Genomic DNA, 23635 nt, shown 5'->3' on the forward strand with positions numbered 1-23635 from the left:
ATATTCCATTATATCACGTAGATATAGAAACAATGACATGGTTATTAAACCTATCTTGCATTATGTCGAGTAAATATCGTAACAATGACATTGCTATATAGTGTATATTACATTATATCTCATGTAGATATAGTAACAAGTGTATTGCTATTAAATGTATTTTACATTATATCTCATGTATATATAGTAACAATGTCATTGTTATTAAGGGTATATAACATTATATCGAGTAGATATAGTAACAAGTGTGTTGCTACTAAATGTATATTACATTATATTTCATGTATATATAGTAACAATGACAGTGTTGTTACATGTATATTCCATTTTATCATGTAGATTTAGTAACAATGACATTGTTATTATATGTACATTCCATTATATCATGTAGATATAGTAACAATGACATTGTTATTAAATATATATTACATTATATCTCACGTAGATATAGTAACAATGACAATGTTATTAAACCTATATTGCATAATATCGAGTAGATATCGAAACAATGACATTGTCATCATGTGTATATTACATTATATCTCATGTAGATATAGTAATAGTGACTTCTATATTAAGTGTATATTGCATTATATCTCATGTAGATATAGTAACAATGACATTGTTATTAAACGTATGTTACAATATATCTCATGTATATATAGCAACAACGACATTGTTATTATATGTACATTACAGTATATCTCATGTAGATATAGTAATAATGTCTTCTATATTAAGTGTACATTGCATTATATCGCATGTATATATAGTAACAATGACATTGTTTTAAATACATATTACATTATATCTCATGTGGATATAGTAACAATGACACCTTCATTAAATGTATAGTACATTATACCTCTATATATCGTAACAATGACAGTGTTATTACATGTATATTCCATTATATCACGTAGATATAGAAACAATGACATGGTTATTAAACCTATCTTGCATTATGTCGAGTAAATATCGTAGCAATGACATTGCTATATAGTGTATATTACATTATATCTCATGTAGATATAGTAACAAGTGTATTGCTATTAAATGTATTTTACATTATATCTCATGTATATATAGTAACAATGTCATTGTTATTAAGGGTATATAACATTATATCGAGTAGATATAGTAACAAGTGTGTTGCTACTAAATGTATATTACATTATATTTCATGTATATATAGTAACAATGACAGTGTTGTTACATGTATATTCCATTTTATCATGTAGATTTAGTAACAATGACATTGTTATTATATGTACATTCCATTATATCATGTAGATATAGTAACAATGACAATGTTATTATATGTACATTACAGTGTATCTCATGTATGTATAGTTACAATGACATTGTTATTAAATGTATATTATATTATATCCCATGGAGATATACTAATAATGACATTGATATTAAATATATATTACATCTCTGATGTAGATATAGTAACAACTGTATTGCTATTAAATGTATATTACATTATATCTCATGTATATATAGTAACGATGACAGTGTTATTACATGTATATTCCATTATATCATGGAGATTTAGTAACAATGACATTGTTTTAAATATATATTCCATTATATCTCATGTGGATATAGTAACAATGACATCTTCATTAAATGTATAGTACATTATATCTCATGTATATATAGTAACAATGACATTGTTATTATATGTACATTCCATTATATCATGTAGGTATAGTAACAATGACATTGTTATGAAATATATATTACATTATGTCTCATGTAGATATAGTAACAATGACAATGTTATTAAACCTATATTGCATTATATCGAGTAGATATCGAAACAATGACATTGTTATCAAGTGTATATTACATTATATCTCATGTAGATGTAGTAATAATGACTTCTATATTAAGTGTATATTGCATTATATCGCATGTAGATATAGTAACAATGACATTGTTTTAAATACATATTACATTATATCTCATGTGGATATAGTAACAATGACATCTTCATTAAATGTATAGTACATTATATCTCATGTATATATAGTAACAATGACATTGTTATTATATGTACATTCCATTATATCATGTAGATATAGTAACAATGACATTGTTATTAAACGTATATTACATTATATCTCATGTAGATATAGTAACAATGACAATGTTATTAAGTGTACATTACAGTATATCTCATGTAGATATAGTAATAATGTCTTCTATATTAAGTGTACATTGCATTATATCGCATGTATATATAGTAACAATGACATTGTTTTAAATACATATTACATTATATCTCATGTGGATATAGTAACAATGACACCTTCATTAAATGTATAGTACATTATATCTCTATATATCGTAACAATGACAGTGTTATTACATGTATATTCCATTATATCACGTAGATATAGAAACAATGACATGGTTATTAAACCTATATTGCATTATGTCGAGTAAATATCGTAACAATGACATTGCTATATAGTGTATATTACATTATATCTCATGTAGATATAGTAACAAGTGTATTGCTATTAAATGTATTTTACATTATATCGAGTAGATATAGTAACAAGTGTGTTGCTACTAAATGTATATTACATTATATTTCATGTATATATAGTAACAATGACAGTGTTGTTACATGTATATTCCATTATATCATGTAGATTTAGTAACAATGACATTGTTATTATATGTACATTCCATTATATCATGTAGATATAGTAACAATGACAATGTTATTAAACCTATATTGCATTATATCGAGTAGATATCGAAACAATGACATTGTCATCAAGTGTATATTACATTATATCTCATGTAGATATAGTAATAATGACTTCTATATTAAGTGTATATTGCATTATATCTCATGTAGATATAGTAACAATGACTTCTATATTAAGTGTATATTGCATTATATCTCATGTAGATATAGTAACAATGACATTGTTATTAAACGTATGTTACATTATATCTCATGTATATATAGCAACAATGACATTGTTATTATATGTACATTACAGTGTATCTCATGTATGTATAGTTACAATGACATTGTTATTAAATGTATATTATATTATATCCCATGGAGATATACTAATAATGACATTGATATTAAATATATATTACATCTCTGATGTAGATATAGTAACAACTGTATTGCTATTAAATGTATATTACATTATATCTCATGTATATATAGTAACGATGACAGTGTTATTACATGTATATTCCATTATATCATGGAGATTTAGTAACAATGACATTGTTTTAAATATATATTCCATTATATCTCATGTGGATATAGTAGCAATGACATCTTCATTAAATGTATAGTACATTATATCTCATGTATATATAGTAACAATGACATTGTTATTATATGTACATTCCATTATATCATGTAGGTATAGTAACAATGACATTGTTATGAAATATATATTACATTATGTCTCATGTAGATATAGTAACAATGACAATGTTATTAAACCTATATTGCATTATATCGAGTAGATATCGAAACAATGACATTGTTATCAAGTGTATATTACATTATATCTCATGTAGATGTAGTAATAATGACTTCTATATTAAGTGTATATTGCATTATATCGCATGTAGATATAGTAACAATGACATTGTTTTAAATACATATTACATTATATCTCATGTGGATATAGTAACAATGACATCTTCATTAAATGTATAGTACATTATATCTCATGTATATATAGTAACAATGACATTGTTATTATATGTACATTCCATTATATCATGTAGATATAGTAACAATGACATTGTTATTGAACGTATATTACATTATATCTCATGTAGATATAGTAACAATGACAATGTTATTAAGTGTATATTACATTATATCTCATGTAGATATAGTAATAATGACTTCTATATTAAGTGTATATTGCATTATATCTCATGTGGATATAGTAACAATGACATCTTCATTAAATGTATAGTACATTATATCTCATGTATATATAGTAACAATGACATTGTTATTATATGTACATTCCATCAAATCATGTAGATATAGTAACAATGACATTGTTATTAAATATATATTACATTATATCTTATGCGGATATAGCAACAATGACATCTTCATTAAATGTATAGTACATTATATCTCATGTATATATAGTAACAATGACATTGTTATTATATGTACATTCCATTATATCATGTAGATATAGTAACAATGACATTGTTATTAAATATATATTACATTATATCTCACGTAGATATAGTAACAATGACAATGTTATTAAACCTATATTGCATAATATCGAGTAGATATCGAAACAATGACATTGTCATCAGGTGTATATTACATTATATCTCATGTAGATATAGTAATAGTGACTTCTATATTAAGTGTATATTGCATTATATCTCATGTAGATATAGTAACAATGACATTGTTATTAAACGTATGTTACAATATATCTCATGTATATATAGCAACAACGACATTGTTATTATATGTACATTACAGTATATCTCATGTAGATATAGTAATAATGTCTTCTATATTAAGTGTACATTGCATTATATCGCATGTATATATAGTAACAATGACATTGTTTTAAATACATATTACATTATATCTCATGTGGATATAGTAACAATGACACCTTCATTAAATGTATAGTACATTATACCTCTATATATCGTAACAATGACAGTGTTATTACATGTATATTCCATTATATCACGTAGATATAGAAACAATGACATGGTTATTAAACCTATCTTGCATTATGTCGAGTAAATATCGTAACAATGACATTGCTATATAGTGTATATTACATTATATCTCATGTAGATATAGTAACAAGTGTATTGCTATTAAATGTATTTTACATTATATCTCATGTATATATAGTAACAATGTCATTGTTATTAAGGGTATATAACATTATATCGAGTAGATATAGTAACAAGTGTGTTGCTACTAAATGTATATTACATTATATTTCATGTATATATAGTAACAATGACAGTGTTGTTACATGTATATTCCATTTTATCATGTAGATTTAGTAACAATGACATTGTTATTATATGTACATTCCATTATATCATGTAGATATAGTAACAATGACAATGTTATTATATGTACATTACAGTGTATCTCATGTATGTATAGTTACAATGACATTGTTATTAAATGTATATTATATTATATCCCATGGAGATATACTAATAATGACATTGATATTAAATATATATTACATCTCTGATGTAGATATAGTAACAACTGTATTGCTATTAAATGTATATTACATTATATCTCATGTATATATAGTAACGATGACAGTGTTATTACATGTATATTCCATTATATCATGGAGATTTAGTAACAATGACATTGTTTTAAATATATATTCCATTATATCTCATGTGGATATAGTAACAATGACATCTTCATTAAATGTATAGTACATTATATCTCATGTATATATAGTAACAATGACATTGTTATTATATGTACATTCCATTATATCATGTAGGTATAGTAACAATGACATTGTTATGAAATATATATTACATTATGTCTCATGTAGATATAGTAACAATGACAATGTTATTAAACCTATATTGCATTATATCGAGTAGATATCGAAACAATGACATTGTTATCAAGTGTATATTACATTATATCTCATGTAGATGTAGTAATAATGACTTCTATATTAAGTGTATATTGCATTATATCGCATGTAGATATAGTAACAATGACATTGTTTTAAATACATATTACATTATATCTCATGTGGATATAGCAACAATGACATCTTCATTAAATGTATAGTACATTATATCTCATGTATATATAGTAACAATGACATTGTTATTATATGTACATTCCATTATATCATGTAGATATAGTAACAATGACATTGTTATTGAACGTATATTACATTATATCTCATGTAGATATAGTAACAATGACAATGTTATTAAGTGTATATTACATTATATCTCATGTAGATATAGTAATAATGACTTCTATATTAAGTGTATATTGCATTATATCTCATGTGGATATAGTAACAATGACATCTTCATTAAATGTATAGTACATTATATCTCATGTATATATAGTAACAATGACATTGTTATTATATGTACATTCCATCAAATCATGTAGATATAGTAACAATGACATTGTTATTAAATATATATTACATTATATCTTATGCGGATATAGCAACAATGACATCTTCATTAAATGTATAGTACATTATATCTCATGTATATATAGTAACAATGACATTGTTATTATATGTACATTCCATTATATCATGTAGATATAGTAACAATGACATTGTTATTAAATATATATTACATTATATCTCACGTAGATATAGTAACAATGACAATGTTATTAAACCTATATTGCATAATATCGAGTAGATATCGAAACAATGACATTGTCATCAGGTGTATATTACATTATATCTCATGTAGATATAGTAATAGTGACTTCTATATTAAGTGTATATTGCATTATATCTCATGTAGATATAGTAACAATGACATTGTTATTAAACGTATGTTACAATATATCTCATGTATATATAGCAACAACGACATTGTTATTATATGTACATTACAGTATATCTCATGTAGATATAGTAATAATGTCTTCTATATTAAGTGTACATTGCATTATATCGCATGTATATATAGTAACAATGACATTGTTTTAAATACATATTACATTATATCTCATGTGGATATAGTAACAATGACACCTTCATTAAATGTATAGTACATTATACCTCTATATATCGTAACAATGACAGTGTTATTACATGTATATTCCATTATATCATGGAGATTTAGTAACAATGACATTGTTTTAAATATATATTCCATTATATCTCATGTGGATATAGTAACAATGACATCTTCATTAAATGTATAGTACATTATATCTCATGTATATATAGTAACAATGACATTGTTATTATATGTACATTCCATTATATCATGTAGGTATAGTAACAATGACATTGTTATGAAATATATATTACATTATGTCTCATGTAGATATAGTAACAATGACAATGTTATTAAACCTATATTGCATTATATCGAGTAGATATCGAAACAATGACATTGTTATCAAGTGTATATTACATTATATCTCATGTAGATGTAGTAATAATGACTTCTATATTAAGTGTATATTGCATTATATCGCATGTAGATATAGTAACAATGACATTGTTTTAAATACATATTACATTATATCTCATGTGGATATAGCAACAATGACATCTTCATTAAATGTATAGTACATTATATCTCATGTATATATAGTAACAATGACATTGTTATTATATGTACATTCCATTATATCATGTAGATATAGTAACAATGACATTGTTATTAAACGTATATTACATTATATCTCATGTAGATATAGTAACAATGACAATGTTATTAAGTGTACATTACAGTATATCTCATGTAGATATAGTAATAATGTCTTCTATATTAAGTGTACATTGCATTATATCGCATGTATATATAGTAACAATGACATTGTTTTAAATACATATTACATTATATCTCATGTGGATATAGTAACAATGACACCTTCATTAAATGTATAGTACATTATATCTCTATATATCGTAACAATGACAGTGTTATTACATGTATATTCCATTATATCACGTAGATATAGAAACAATGACATGGTTATTAAACCTATATTGCATTATGTCGAGTAAATATCGTAACAATGACATTGCTATATAGTGTATATTACATTATATCTCATGTAGATATAGTAACAAGTGTATTGCTATTAAATGTATTTTACATTATATCGAGTAGATATAGTAACAAGTGTGTTGCTACTAAATGTATATTACATTATATTTCATGTATATATAGTAACAATGACAGTGTTGTTACATGTATATTCCATTATATCATGTAGATTTAGTAACAATGACATTGTTATTATATGTACATTCCATTATATCATGTAGATATAGTAACAATGACAATGTTATTAAACCTATATTGCATTATATCGAGTAGATATCGAAACAATGACATTGTCATCAAGTGTATATTACATTATATCTCATGTAGATATAGTAATAATGACTTCTATATTAAGTGTATATTGCATTATATCTCATGTAGATATAGTAACAATGACTTCTATATTAAGTGTATATTGCATTATATCTCATGTAGATATAGTAACAATGACATTGTTATTAAACGTATGTTACATTATATCTCATGTATATATAGCAACAATGACATTGTTATTATATGTACATTACAGTGTATCTCATGTATGTATAGTTACAATGACATTGTTATTAAATGTATATTATATTATATCCCATGGAGATATACTAATAATGACATTGATATTAAATATATATTACATCTCTGATGTAGATATAGTAACAACTGTATTGCTATTAAATGTATATTACATTATATCTCATGTATATATAGTAACGATGACAGTGTTATTACATGTATATTCCATTATATCATGGAGATTTAGTAACAATGACATTGTTTTAAATATATATTCCATTATATCTCATGTGGATATAGTAACAATGACATCTTCATTAAATGTATAGTACATTATATCTCATGTATATATAGTAACAATGACATTGTTATTATATGTACATTCCATTATATCATGTAGGTATAGTAACAATGACATTGTTATGAAATATATATTACATTATGTCTCATGTAGATATAGTAACAATGACAATGTTATTAAACCTATATTGCATTATATCGAGTAGATATCGAAACAATGACATTGTTATCAAGTGTATATTACATTATATCTCATGTAGATGTAGTAATAATGACTTCTATATTAAGTGTATATTGCATTATATCGCATGTAGATATAGTAACAATGACATAGTTTTAAATACATATTACATTATATCTCATGTGGATATAGTAACAATGACATCTTCATTAAATGTATAGTACATTATATCTCATGTACATATAGTAACAATGACATTGTTATTATATGTACATTCCATTATATCATGTAGATATAGTAACAATGACATTGTTATTAAACGTATATTACATTATATCTCATGTAGATATAGTAACAATGACAATGTTATTAAGTGTATATTACATTATATCTCATGTAGATATAGTAATAATGACTTCTATATTAAGTGTATATTGCATTATATCTCATGTAGATATAGTAATAATGACTTCTATATTAAGTGTATATTGCATTATATCTCATGTAGATATAGTAACAATGACACTGTTATTAAACGTATGTTACATTATATCTCATGTATATATAGCAACAATGACATTGTTATTATATGTACATTACAGTGTATCTCATGTATGTATAGTTACAATGACATTGTTATTAAATGTATATTATATTATATCCCATGGAGATATACTAATAATGACATTGATATTAAATATATATTACATCTCTGATGTAGATATAGTAACAACTGTATTGCTATTAAATGTATATTACATTATATCTCATGTATATATAGTAACGATGACAGTGTTATTACATGTATATTCCATTATATCATGGAGATTTAGTAACAATGACATTGTTATAAATATATATTCCATTATATCTCATGTGGATATAGTAACAATGACATCGTCATTAAATGTATAGTACATTATATCTCATGTATGTATAGTAACAATGACATTGTTATTATATGTACATTCCATCAAATCATGTAGATATAGTAACAATGACATTGTTATTAAATATATGTTACATTATATCTTATGCGGATATAGCAACAATGACATCTTCATTAAATGTATAGTACATTATATCTCATGTATATATAGTAACAATGACATTGTTATTATATGTACATTCCATTATATCATGTAGATATAGTAACAATGACATTGTTATTAAACGTATGTTACATTATATCTCACGTAGATATAGTAACAATGACAATGTTATTAAACCTATATTGCATAATATCGAGTAGATATCGAAACAATGACATTGTCATCAGGTGTATATTACATTATATCTCATGTAGATATAGTAATAGTGACTTCTATATTAAGTGTATATTGCATTATATCTCATGTAGATATAGTAACAATGACATTGTTATTAAACGTATGTTACAATATATCTCATGTATATATAGCAACAACGACATTGTTATTATATGTACATTACAGTATATCTCATGTAGATATAGTAATAATGTCTTCTATATTAAGTGTACATTGCATTATATCGCATGTATATATAGTAACAATGACATTGTTTTAAATACATATTACATTATATCTCATGTGGATATAGTAACAATGACACCTTCATTAAATGTATAGTACATTATATCTCTATATATCGTAACAATGACAGTGTTATTACATGTATATTCCATTATATCACGTAGATATAGAAACAATGACATGGTTATTAAACCTATCTTGCATTATGTCGAGTAAATATCGTAACAATGACATTGCTATATAGTGTATATTACATTATATCTCATGTAGATATAGTAACAAGTGTATTGCTATTAAATGTATTTTACATTATATCTCATGTATATATAGTAACAATGTCATTGTTATTAAGGGTATATAACATTATATCGAGTAGATATAGTAACAAGTGTGTTGCTACTAAATGTATATTACATTATATTTCATGTATATATAGTAACAATGACAGTGTTGTTACATGTATATTCCATTTTATCATGTAGATTTAGTAACAATGACATTGTTATTATATGTACATTCCATTATATCATGTAGATATAGTAACAATGACATTGTTATTAAATATATATTACATTATATCTCACGTAGATATAGTAACAATGACAATGTTATTAAACCTATATTGCATAATATCGAGTAGATATCGAAACAATGACATTGTCATCATGTGTATATTACATTATATCTCATGTAGATATAGTAATAGTGACTTCTATATTAAGTGTATATTGCATTATATCTCATGTAGATATAGTAACAATGACATTGTTATTAAACGTATGTTACAATATATCTCATGTATATATAGCAACAACGACATTGTTATTATATGTACATTACAGTATATCTCATGTAGATATAGTAATAATGTCTTCTATATTAAGTGTACATTGCATTATATCGCATGTATATATAGTAACAATGACATTGTTTTAAATACATATTACATTATATCTCATGTGGATATAGTAACAATGACACCTTCATTAAATGTATAGTACATTATACCTCTATATATCGTAACAATGACAGTGTTATTACATGTATATTCCATTATATCACGTAGATATAGAAACAATGACATGGTTATTAAACCTATCTTGCATTATGTCGAGTAAATATCGTAGCAATGACATTGCTATATAGTGTATATTACATTATATCTCATGTAGATATAGTAACAAGTGTATTGCTATTAAATGTATTTTACATTATATCTCATGTATATATAGTAACAATGTCATTGTTATTAAGGGTATATAACATTATATCGAGTAGATATAGTAACAAGTGTGTTGCTACTAAATGTATATTACATTATATTTCATGTATATATAGTAACAATGACAGTGTTGTTACATGTATATTCCATTTTATCATGTAGATTTAGTAACAATGACATTGTTATTATATGTACATTCCATTATATCATGTAGATATAGTAACAATGACAATGTTATTATATGTACATTACAGTGTATCTCATGTATGTATAGTTACAATGACATTGTTATTAAATGTATATTATATTATATCCCATGGAGATATACTAATAATGACATTGATATTAAATATATATTACATCTCTGATGTAGATATAGTAACAACTGTATTGCTATTAAATGTATATTACATTATATCTCATGTATATATAGTAACGATGACAGTGTTATTACATGTATATTCCATTATATCATGGAGATTTAGTAACAATGACATTGTTTTAAATATATATTCCATTATATCTCATGTGGATATAGTAACAATGACATCTTCATTAAATGTATAGTACATTATATCTCATGTATATATAGTAACAATGACATTGTTATTATATGTACATTCCATTATATCATGTAGGTATAGTAACAATGACATTGTTATGAAATATATATTACATTATGTCTCATGTAGATATAGTAACAATGACAATGTTATTAAACCTATATTGCATTATATCGAGTAGATATCGAAACAATGACATTGTTATCAAGTGTATATTACATTATATCTCATGTAGATGTAGTAATAATGACTTCTATATTAAGTGTATATTGCATTATATCGCATGTAGATATAGTAACAATGACATTGTTTTAAATACATATTACATTATATCTCATGTGGATATAGTAACAATGACATCTTCATTAAATGTATAGTACATTATATCTCATGTATATATAGTAACAATGACATTGTTATTATATGTACATTCCATTATATCATGTAGATATAGTAACAATGACATTGTTATTAAACGTATATTACATTATATCTCATGTAGATATAGTAACAATGACAATGTTATTAAGTGTACATTACAGTATATCTCATGTAGATATAGTAATAATGTCTTCTATATTAAGTGTACATTGCATTATATCGCATGTATATATAGTAACAATGACATTGTTTTAAATACATATTACATTATATCTCATGTGGATATAGTAACAATGACACCTTCATTAAATGTATAGTACATTATATCTCTATATATCGTAACAATGACAGTGTTATTACATGTATATTCCATTATATCACGTAGATATAGAAACAATGACATGGTTATTAAACCTATATTGCATTATGTCGAGTAAATATCGTAACAATGACATTGCTATATAGTGTATATTACATTATATCTCATGTAGATATAGTAACAAGTGTATTGCTATTAAATGTATTTTACATTATATCGAGTAGATATAGTAACAAGTGTGTTGCTACTAAATGTATATTACATTATATTTCATGTATATATAGTAACAATGACAGTGTTGTTACATGTATATTCCATTATATCATGTAGATTTAGTAACAATGACATTGTTATTATATGTACATTCCATTATATCATGTAGATATAGTAACAATGACAATGTTATTAAACCTATATTGCATTATATCGAGTAGATATCGAAACAATGACATTGTCATCAAGTGTATATTACATTATATCTCATGTAGATATAGTAATAATGACTTCTATATTAAGTGTATATTGCATTATATCTCATGTAGATATAGTAACAATGACTTCTATATTAAGTGTATATTGCATTATATCTCATGTAGATATAGTAACAATGACATTGTTATTAAACGTATGTTACATTATATCTCATGTATATATAGCAACAATGACATTGTTATTATATGTACATTACAGTGTATCTCATGTATGTATAGTTACAATGACATTGTTATTAAATGTATATTATATTATATCCCATGGAGATATACTAATAATGACATTGATATTAAATATATATTACATCTCTGATGTAGATATAGTAACAACTGTATTGCTATTAAATGTATATTACATTATATCTCATGTATATATAGTAACGATGACAGTGTTATTACATGTATATTCCATTATATCATGGAGATTTAGTAACAATGACATTGTTTTAAATATATATTCCATTATATCTCATGTGGATATAGTAGCAATGACATCTTCATTAAATGTATAGTACATTATATCTCATGTATATATAGTAACAATGACATTGTTATTATATGTACATTCCATTATATCATGTAGGTATAGTAACAATGACATTGTTATGAAATATATATTACATTATGTCTCATGTAGATATAGTAACAATGACAATGTTATTAAACCTATATTGCATTATATCGAGTAGATATCGAAACAATGACATTGTTATCAAGTGTATATTACATTATATCTCATGTAGATGTAGTAATAATGACTTCTATATTAAGTGTATATTGCATTATATCGCATGTAGATATAGTAACAATGACATTGTTTTAAATACATATTACATTATATCTCATGTGGATATAGTAACAATGACATCTTCATTAAATGTATAGTACATTATATCTCATGTATATATAGTAACAATGACATTGTTATTATATGTACATTCCATTATATCATGTAGATATAGTAACAATGACATTGTTATTGAACGTATATTACATTATATCTCATGTAGATATAGTAACAATGACAATGTTATTAAGTGTATATTACATTATATCTCATGTAGATATAGTAATAATGACTTCTATATTAAGTGTATATTGCATTATATCTCATGTGGATATAGTAACAATGACATCTTCATTAAATGTATAGTACATTATATCTCATGTATATATAGTAACAATGACATTGTTATTATATGTACATTCCATCAAATCATGTAGATATAGTAACAATGACATTGTTATTAAATATATATTACATTATATCTTATGCGGATATAGCAACAATGACATCTTCATTAAATGTATAGTACATTATATCTCATGTATATATAGTAACAATGACATTGTTATTATATGTACATTCCATTATATCATGTAGATATAGTAACAATGACATTGTTATTAAATATATATTACATTATATCTCACGTAGATATAGTAACAATGACAATGTTATTAAACCTATATTGCATAATATCGAGTAGATATCGAAACAATGACATTGTCATCAGGTGTATATTACATTATATCTCATGTAGATATAGTAATAGTGACTTCTATATTAAGTGTATATTGCATTATATCTCATGTAGATATAGTAACAATGACATTGTTATTAAACGTATGTTACAATATATCTCATGTATATATAGCAACAACGACATTGTTATTATATGTACATTACAGTATATCTCATGTAGATATAGTAATAATGTCTTCTATATTAAGTGTACATTGCATTATATCGCATGTATATATAGTAACAATGACATTGTTTTAAATACATATTACATTATATCTCATGTGGATATAGTAACAATGACACCTTCATTAAATGTATAGTACATTATACCTCTATATATCGTAACAATGACAGTGTTATTACATGTATATTCCATTATATCACGTAGATATAGAAACAATGACATGGTTATTAAACCTATCTTGCATTATGTCGAGTAAATATCGTAACAATGACATTGCTATATAGTGTATATTACATTATATCTCATGTAGATATAGTAACAAGTGTATTGCTATTAAATGTATTTTACATTATATCTCATGTATATATAGTAACAATGTCATTGTTATTAAGGGTATATAACATTATATCGAGTAGATATAGTAACAAGTGTGTTGCTACTAAATGTATATTACATTATATTTCATGTATATATAGTAACAATGACAGTGTTGTTACATGTATATTCCATTTTATCATGTAGATTTAGTAACAATGACATTGTTATTATATGTACATTCCATTATATCATGTAGATATAGTAACAATGACAATGTTATTATATGTACATTACAGTGTATCTCATGTATGTATAGTTACAATGACATTGTTATTAAATGTATATTATATTATATCCCATGGAGATATACTAATAATGACATTGATATTAAATATATATTACATCTCTGATGTAGATATAGTAACAACTGTATTGCTATTAAATGTATATTACATTATATCTCATGTATATATAGTAACGATGACAGTGTTATTACATGTATATTCCATTATATCATGGAGATTTAGTAACAATGACATTGTTTTAAATATATATTCCATTATATCTCATGTGGATATAGTAACAATGACATCTTCATTAAATGTATAGTACATTATATCTCATGTATATATAGTAACAATGACATTGTTATTATATGTACATTCCATTATATCATGTAGGTATAGTAACAATGACATTGTTATGAAATATATATTACATTATGTCTCATGTAGATATAGTAACAATGACAATGTTATTAAACCTATATTGCATTATATCGAGTAGATATCGAAACAATGACATTGTTATCAAGTGTATATTACATTATATCTCATGTAGATGTAGTAATAATGACTTCTATATTAAGTGTATATTGCATTATATCGCATGTAGATATAGTAACAATGACATTGTTTTAAATACATATTACATTATATCTCATGTGGATATAGCAACAATGACATCTTCATTAAATGTATAGTACATTATATCTCATGTATATATAGTAACAATGACATTGTTATTATATGTACATTCCATTATATCATGTAGATATAGTAACAATGACATTGTTATTGAACGTATATTACATTATATCTCATGTAGATATAGTAACAATGACAATGTTATTAAGTGTATATTACATTATATCTCATGTAGATATAGTAATAATGACTTCTATATTAAGTGTATATTGCATTATATCTCATGTGGATATAGTAACAATGACATCTTCATTAAATGTATAGTACATTATATCTCATGTATATATAGTAACAATGACATTGTTATTATATGTACATTCCATCAAATCATGTAGATATAGTAACAATGACATTGTTATTAAATATATATTACATTATATCTTATGCGGATATAGCAACAATGACATCTTCATTAAATGTATAGTACATTATATCTCATGTATATATAGTAACAATGACATTGTTATTATATGTACATTCCATTATATCATGTAGATATAGTAACAATGACATTGTTATTAAATATATATTACATTATATCTCACGTAGATATAGTAACAATGACAATGTTATTAAACCTATATTGCATAATATCGAGTAGATATCGAAACAATGACATTGTCATCAGGTGTATATTACATTATATCTCATGTAGATATAGTAATAGTGACTTCTATATTAAGTGTATATTGCATTATATCTCATGTAGATATAGTAACAATGACATTGTTATTAAACGTATGTTACAATATATCTCATGTATATATAGCAACAACGACATTGTTATTATATGTACATTACAGTATATCTCATGTAGATATAGTAATAATGTCTTCTATATTAAGTGTACATTGCATTATATCGCATGTATATATAGTAACAATGACATTGTTTTAAATACATATTACATTATATCTCATGTGGATATAGTAACAATGACACCTTCATTAAATGTATAGTACATTATACCTCTATATATCGTAACAATGACAGTGTTATTACATGTATATTCCATTATATCACGTAGATATAGAAACAATGACATGGTTATTAAACCTATCTTGCATTATGTCGAGTAAATATCGTAACAATGACATTGCTATATAGTGTATATTACATTATATCTCATGTAGATATAGTAACAAGTGTATTGCTATTAAATGTATTTTACATTATATCTCATGTATATATAGTAACAATGTCATTGTTATTAAGGGTATATAACATTATATCGAGTAGATATAGTAACAAGTGTGTTGCTACTAAATGTATATTACATTATATTTCATGTATATATAGTAACAATGACAGTGTTGTTACATGTATATTCCATTTTATCATGTAGATTTAGTAACAATGACATTGTTATTATATGTACATTCCATTATATCATGTAGATATAGTAACAATGACAATGTTATTATATGTACATTACAGTGTATTTCATGTATGTATAGTTACAATGACATTGTTATTAAATGTATATTATATTATATCCCATGGAGATATACTAATAATGACATTGATATTAAATATATATTACATCTCTGATGTAGATATAGTAACAACTGTATTGCTATTAAATGTATATTACATTATATCTCATGTATATATAGTAACGATGACAGTGTTATTACATGTATATTCCATTATATCATGGAGATTTAGTAACAATGACATTGTTTTAAATATATATTCCATTATATCTCATGTGGATATAGTAACAATGACATCTTCATTAAATGTATAGTACATTATATCTCATGTATATATAGTAACAATGACATTGTTATTATATGTACATTCCATTATATCATGTAGGTATAGTAACAATGACATTGTTATGAAATATATATTACATTATGTCTCATGTAGATATAGTAACAATGACAATGTTATTAAACCTATATTGCATTATATCGAGTAGATATCGAAACAATGACATTGTTATCAAGTGTATATTACATTATATCTCATGTAGATGTAGTAATAATGACTTCTATATTAAGTGTATATTGCATTATATCGCATGTAGATATAGTAACAATGACATTGTTTTAAATACATATTACATTATATCTCATGTGGATATAGCAACAATGACATCTTCATTAAATGTATAGTACATTATATCTCATGTATATATAGTAACAATGACATTGTTATTATATGTACATTCCATTATATCATGTAGATATAGTAACAATGACATTGTTATTAAACGTATATTACATTATATCTCATGTAGATATAGTAACAATGACAATGTTATTAAGTGTACATTACAGTATATCTCATGTAGATATAGTAATAATGTCTTCTATATTAAGTGTACATTGCATTATATCGCATGTATATATAGTAACAATGACATTGTTTTAAATACATATTACATTATATCTCATGTGGATATAGTAACAATGACACCTTCATTAAATGTATAGTACATTATATCTCTATATATCGTAACAATGACAGTGTTATTACATGTATATTCCATTATATCACGTAGATATAGAAACAATGACATGGTTATTAAACCTATATTGCATTATGTCGAGTAAATATCGTAACAATGACATTGCTATATAGTGTATATTACATTATATCTCATGTAGATATAGTAACAAGTGTATTGCTATTAAATGTATTTTACATTATATCGAGTAGATATAGTAACAAGTGTGTTGCTACTAAATGTATATTACATTATATTTCATGTATATATAGTAACAATGACAGTGTTGTTACATGTATATTCCATTATATCATGTAGATTTAGTAACAATGACATTGTTATTATATGTACATTCCATTATATCATGTAGATATAGTAACAATGACAATGTTATTAAACCTATATTGCATTATATCGAGTAGATATCGAAACAATGACATTGTCATCAAGTGTATATTACATTATATCTCATGTAGATATAGTAATAATGACTTCTATATTAAGTGTATATTGCATTATATCTCATGTAGATATAGTAACAATGACTTCTATATTAAGTGTATATTGCATTATATCTCATGTAGATATAGTAACAATGACATTGTTATTAAACGTATGTTACATTATATCTCATGTATATATAGCAACAATGACATTGTTATTATATGTACATTACAGTGTATCTCATGTATGTATAGTTACAATGACATTGTTATTAAATGTATATTATATTATATCCCATGGAGATATACTAATAATGACATTGATATTAAATATATATTACATCTCTGATGTAGATATAGTAACAACTGTATTGCTATTAAATGTATATTACATTATATCTCATGTATATATAGTAACGATGACAGTGTTATTACATGTATATTCCATTATATCATGGAGATTTAGTAACAATGACATTGTTTTAAATATATATTCCATTATATCTCATGTGGATATAGTAACAATGACATCTTCATTAAATGTATAGTACATTATATCTCATGTATATATAGTAACAATGACATTGTTATTATATGTACATTCCATTATATCATGTAGGTATAGTAACAATGACATTGTTATGAAATATATATTACATTATGTCTCATGTAGATATAGTAACAATGACAATGTTATTAAACCTATATTGCATTATATCGAGTAGATATCGAAACAATGACATTGTTATCAAGTGTATATTACATTATATCTCATGTAGATGTAGTAATAATGACTTCTATATTAAGTGTATATTGCATTATATCGCATGTAGATATAGTAACAATGACATAGTTTTAAATACATATTACATTATATCTCATGTGGATATAGTAACAATGACATCTTCATTAAATGTATAGTACATTATATCTCATGTACATATAGTAACAATGACATTGTTATTATATGTACATTCCATTATATCATGTAGATATAGTAACAATGACATTGTTATTAAACGTATATTACATTATATCTCATGTAGATATAGTAACAATGACAATGTTATTAAGTGTATATTACATTATATCTCATGTAGATATAGTAATAATGACTTCTATATTAAGTGTATATTGCATTATATCTCATGTAGATATAGTAATAATGACTTCTATATTAAGTGTATATTGCATTATATCTCATGTAGATATAGTAACAATGACACTGTTATTAAACGTATGTTACATTATATCTCATGTATATATAGCAACAATGACATTGTTATTATATGTACATTACAGTGTATCTCATGTATGTATAGTTACAATGACATTGTTATTAAATGTATATTATATTATATCCCATGGAGATATACTAATAATGACATTGATATTAAATATATATTACATCTCTGATGTAGATATAGTAACAACTGTATTGCTATTAAATGTATATTACATTATATCTCATGTATATATAGTAACGATGACAGTGTTATTACATGTATATTCCATTATATCATGGAGATTTAGTAACAATGACATTGTTATAAATATATATTACATTATATCTCACGTAGATATAGTAACAATGACAATGTTATTAAACCTATATTGCATAATTTCGAGTAGATATCGAAACAATGACATTGTCATCATGTGTATATTACATTATATCTCATGTAGATATAGTAATAGTGACTTCTATATTAAGTGTATATTGCATTATATCTCATGTAGATATAGTAACAATGACATTGTTATTAAACGTATGTTACAATATATCTCATGTATATATAGCAACAACGACATTGTTATTATATGTACATTACAGTATATCTCATGTAGATATAGTAATAATGTCTTCTATATTAAGTGTACATTGCATTATATCGCATGTATATATAGTAACAATGACATTGTTTTAAATACATATTACATTATATCTCATGTGGATATAGTAACAATGACACCTTCATTAAATGTATAGTACATTATACCTCTATATATCGTAACAATGACAGTGTTATTACATGTATATTCCATTATATCACGTAGATATAGAAACAATGACATGGTTATTAAACCTATCTTGCATTATGTCGAGTAAATATCGTAGCAATGACATTGCTATATAGTGTATATTACACTATATCTCATGTAGATATAGTAACAAGTGTATTGCTATTAAATGTATTTTACATTATATCTCATGTATATATAGTAACAATGTCATTGTTATTAAGGGTATATAACATTATATCGAGTAGATATAGTAACAAGTGTGTTGCTACTAAATGTATATTACATTATATTTCATGTATATATAGTAACAATGACAGTGTTGTTACATGTATATTCCATTTTATCATGTAGATTTAGTAACAATGACATTGTTATTATATGTACATTCCATTATATCATGTAGATATAGTAACAATGACAATGTTATTATATGTACATTACAGTGTATCTCATGTATGTATAGTTACAATGACATTGTTATTAAATGTATATTATATTATATCCCTTGGAGATATACTAATAATGACATTGATATTAAATATATATTACATCTCTGATGTAGATATAGTGACAACTGTATTGCTATTAAATGTATATTACATTATATCTCATGTATATATAGTAACGATGACAGTGTTATTACATGTATATTCCATTATATCATGGAGATTTAGTAACAATGACATTGTTTTAAATATATATTCCATTATATCTCATGTGGATATAGTAACAATGACATCTTCATTAAATGTATAGTACATTATATCTCATGTATATATAGTAACAATGACATTGTTATTATATGTACATTCCATTATATCATGTAGGTATAGTAACAATGACATTGTTATGAAATATATATTACATTATGTCTCATGTAGATATAGTAACAATGACAATGTTATTAAACCTATATTGCATAATATCGAGTAGATATCGAAACAATGACATTGTCATCAGGTGTATATTACATTATATCTCATGTAGATATAGTAATAGTGACTTCTATATTAAGTGTATATTGCATTATATCTCATGTAGATATAGTAACAATGACATTGTTATTAAACGTATGTTACAATATATCTCATGTATATATAGCAACAACGACATTGTTATTATATGTACATTACAGTATATCTCATGTAGATATAGTAATAATGTCTTCTATATTAAGTGTACATTGCATTATATCGCATGTATATATAGTAACAATGACATTGTTTTAAATACATATTACATTATATCTCATGTGGATATAGTAACAATGACACCTTCATTAAATGTATAGTACATTATATCTCTATATATCGTAACAATGACAGTGTTATTACATGTATATTCCATTATATCACGTAGATATAGAAACAATGACATGGTTATTAAACCTATCTTGCATTATGTCGAGTAAATATCGTAACAATGACATTGCTATATAGTGTATATTACATTATATCTCATGTAGATATAGTAACAAGTGTATTGCTATTAAATGTATTTTACATTATATCTCATGTATATATAGTAACAATGTCATTGTTATTAAGGGTATATAACATTATATCGAGTAGATATAGTAACAAGTGTGTTGCTACTAAATGTATATTACATTATATTTCATGTATATATAGTAACAATGACAGTGTTGTTACATGTATATTCCATTTTATCATGTAGATTTAGTAACAATGACATTGTTATTATATGTACATTCCATTATATCATGTAGATATAGTAACAATGACATTGTTATTAAATATATATTACATTATATCTCACGTAGATATAGTAACAATGACAATGTTATTAAACCTATATTGCATAATATCGAGTAGATATCGAAACAATGACATTGTCATCATGTGTATATTACATTATATCTCATGTAGATATAGTAATAGTGACTTCTATATTAAGTGTATATTGCATTATATCTCATGTAGATATAGTAACAATGACATTGTTATTAAACGTATGTTACAATATATCTCATGTATATATAGCAACAACGACATTGTTATTATATGTACATTACAGTATATCTCATGTAGATATAGTAATAATGTCTTCTATATTAAGTGTACATTGCATTATATCGCATGTATATATAGTAACAATGACATTGTTTTAAATACATATTACATTATATCTCATGTGGATATAGTAACAATGACACCTTCATTAAATGTATAGTACATTATACCTCTATATATCGTAACAATGACAGTGTTATTACATGTATATTCCATTATATCACGTAGATATAGAAACAATGACATGGTTATTAAACCTATCTTGCATTATGTCGAGTAAATATCGTAGCAATGACATTGCTATATAGTGTATATTACATTATATCTCATGTAGATATAGTAACAAGTGTATTGC

This window comes from Osmia lignaria, chromosome 12, assembly GCF_051020975.1.
Source record: "Osmia lignaria lignaria isolate PbOS001 chromosome 12, iyOsmLign1, whole genome shotgun sequence".
Lineage (NCBI taxonomy): Eukaryota > Metazoa > Arthropoda > Insecta > Hymenoptera > Megachilidae > Osmia > Osmia lignaria.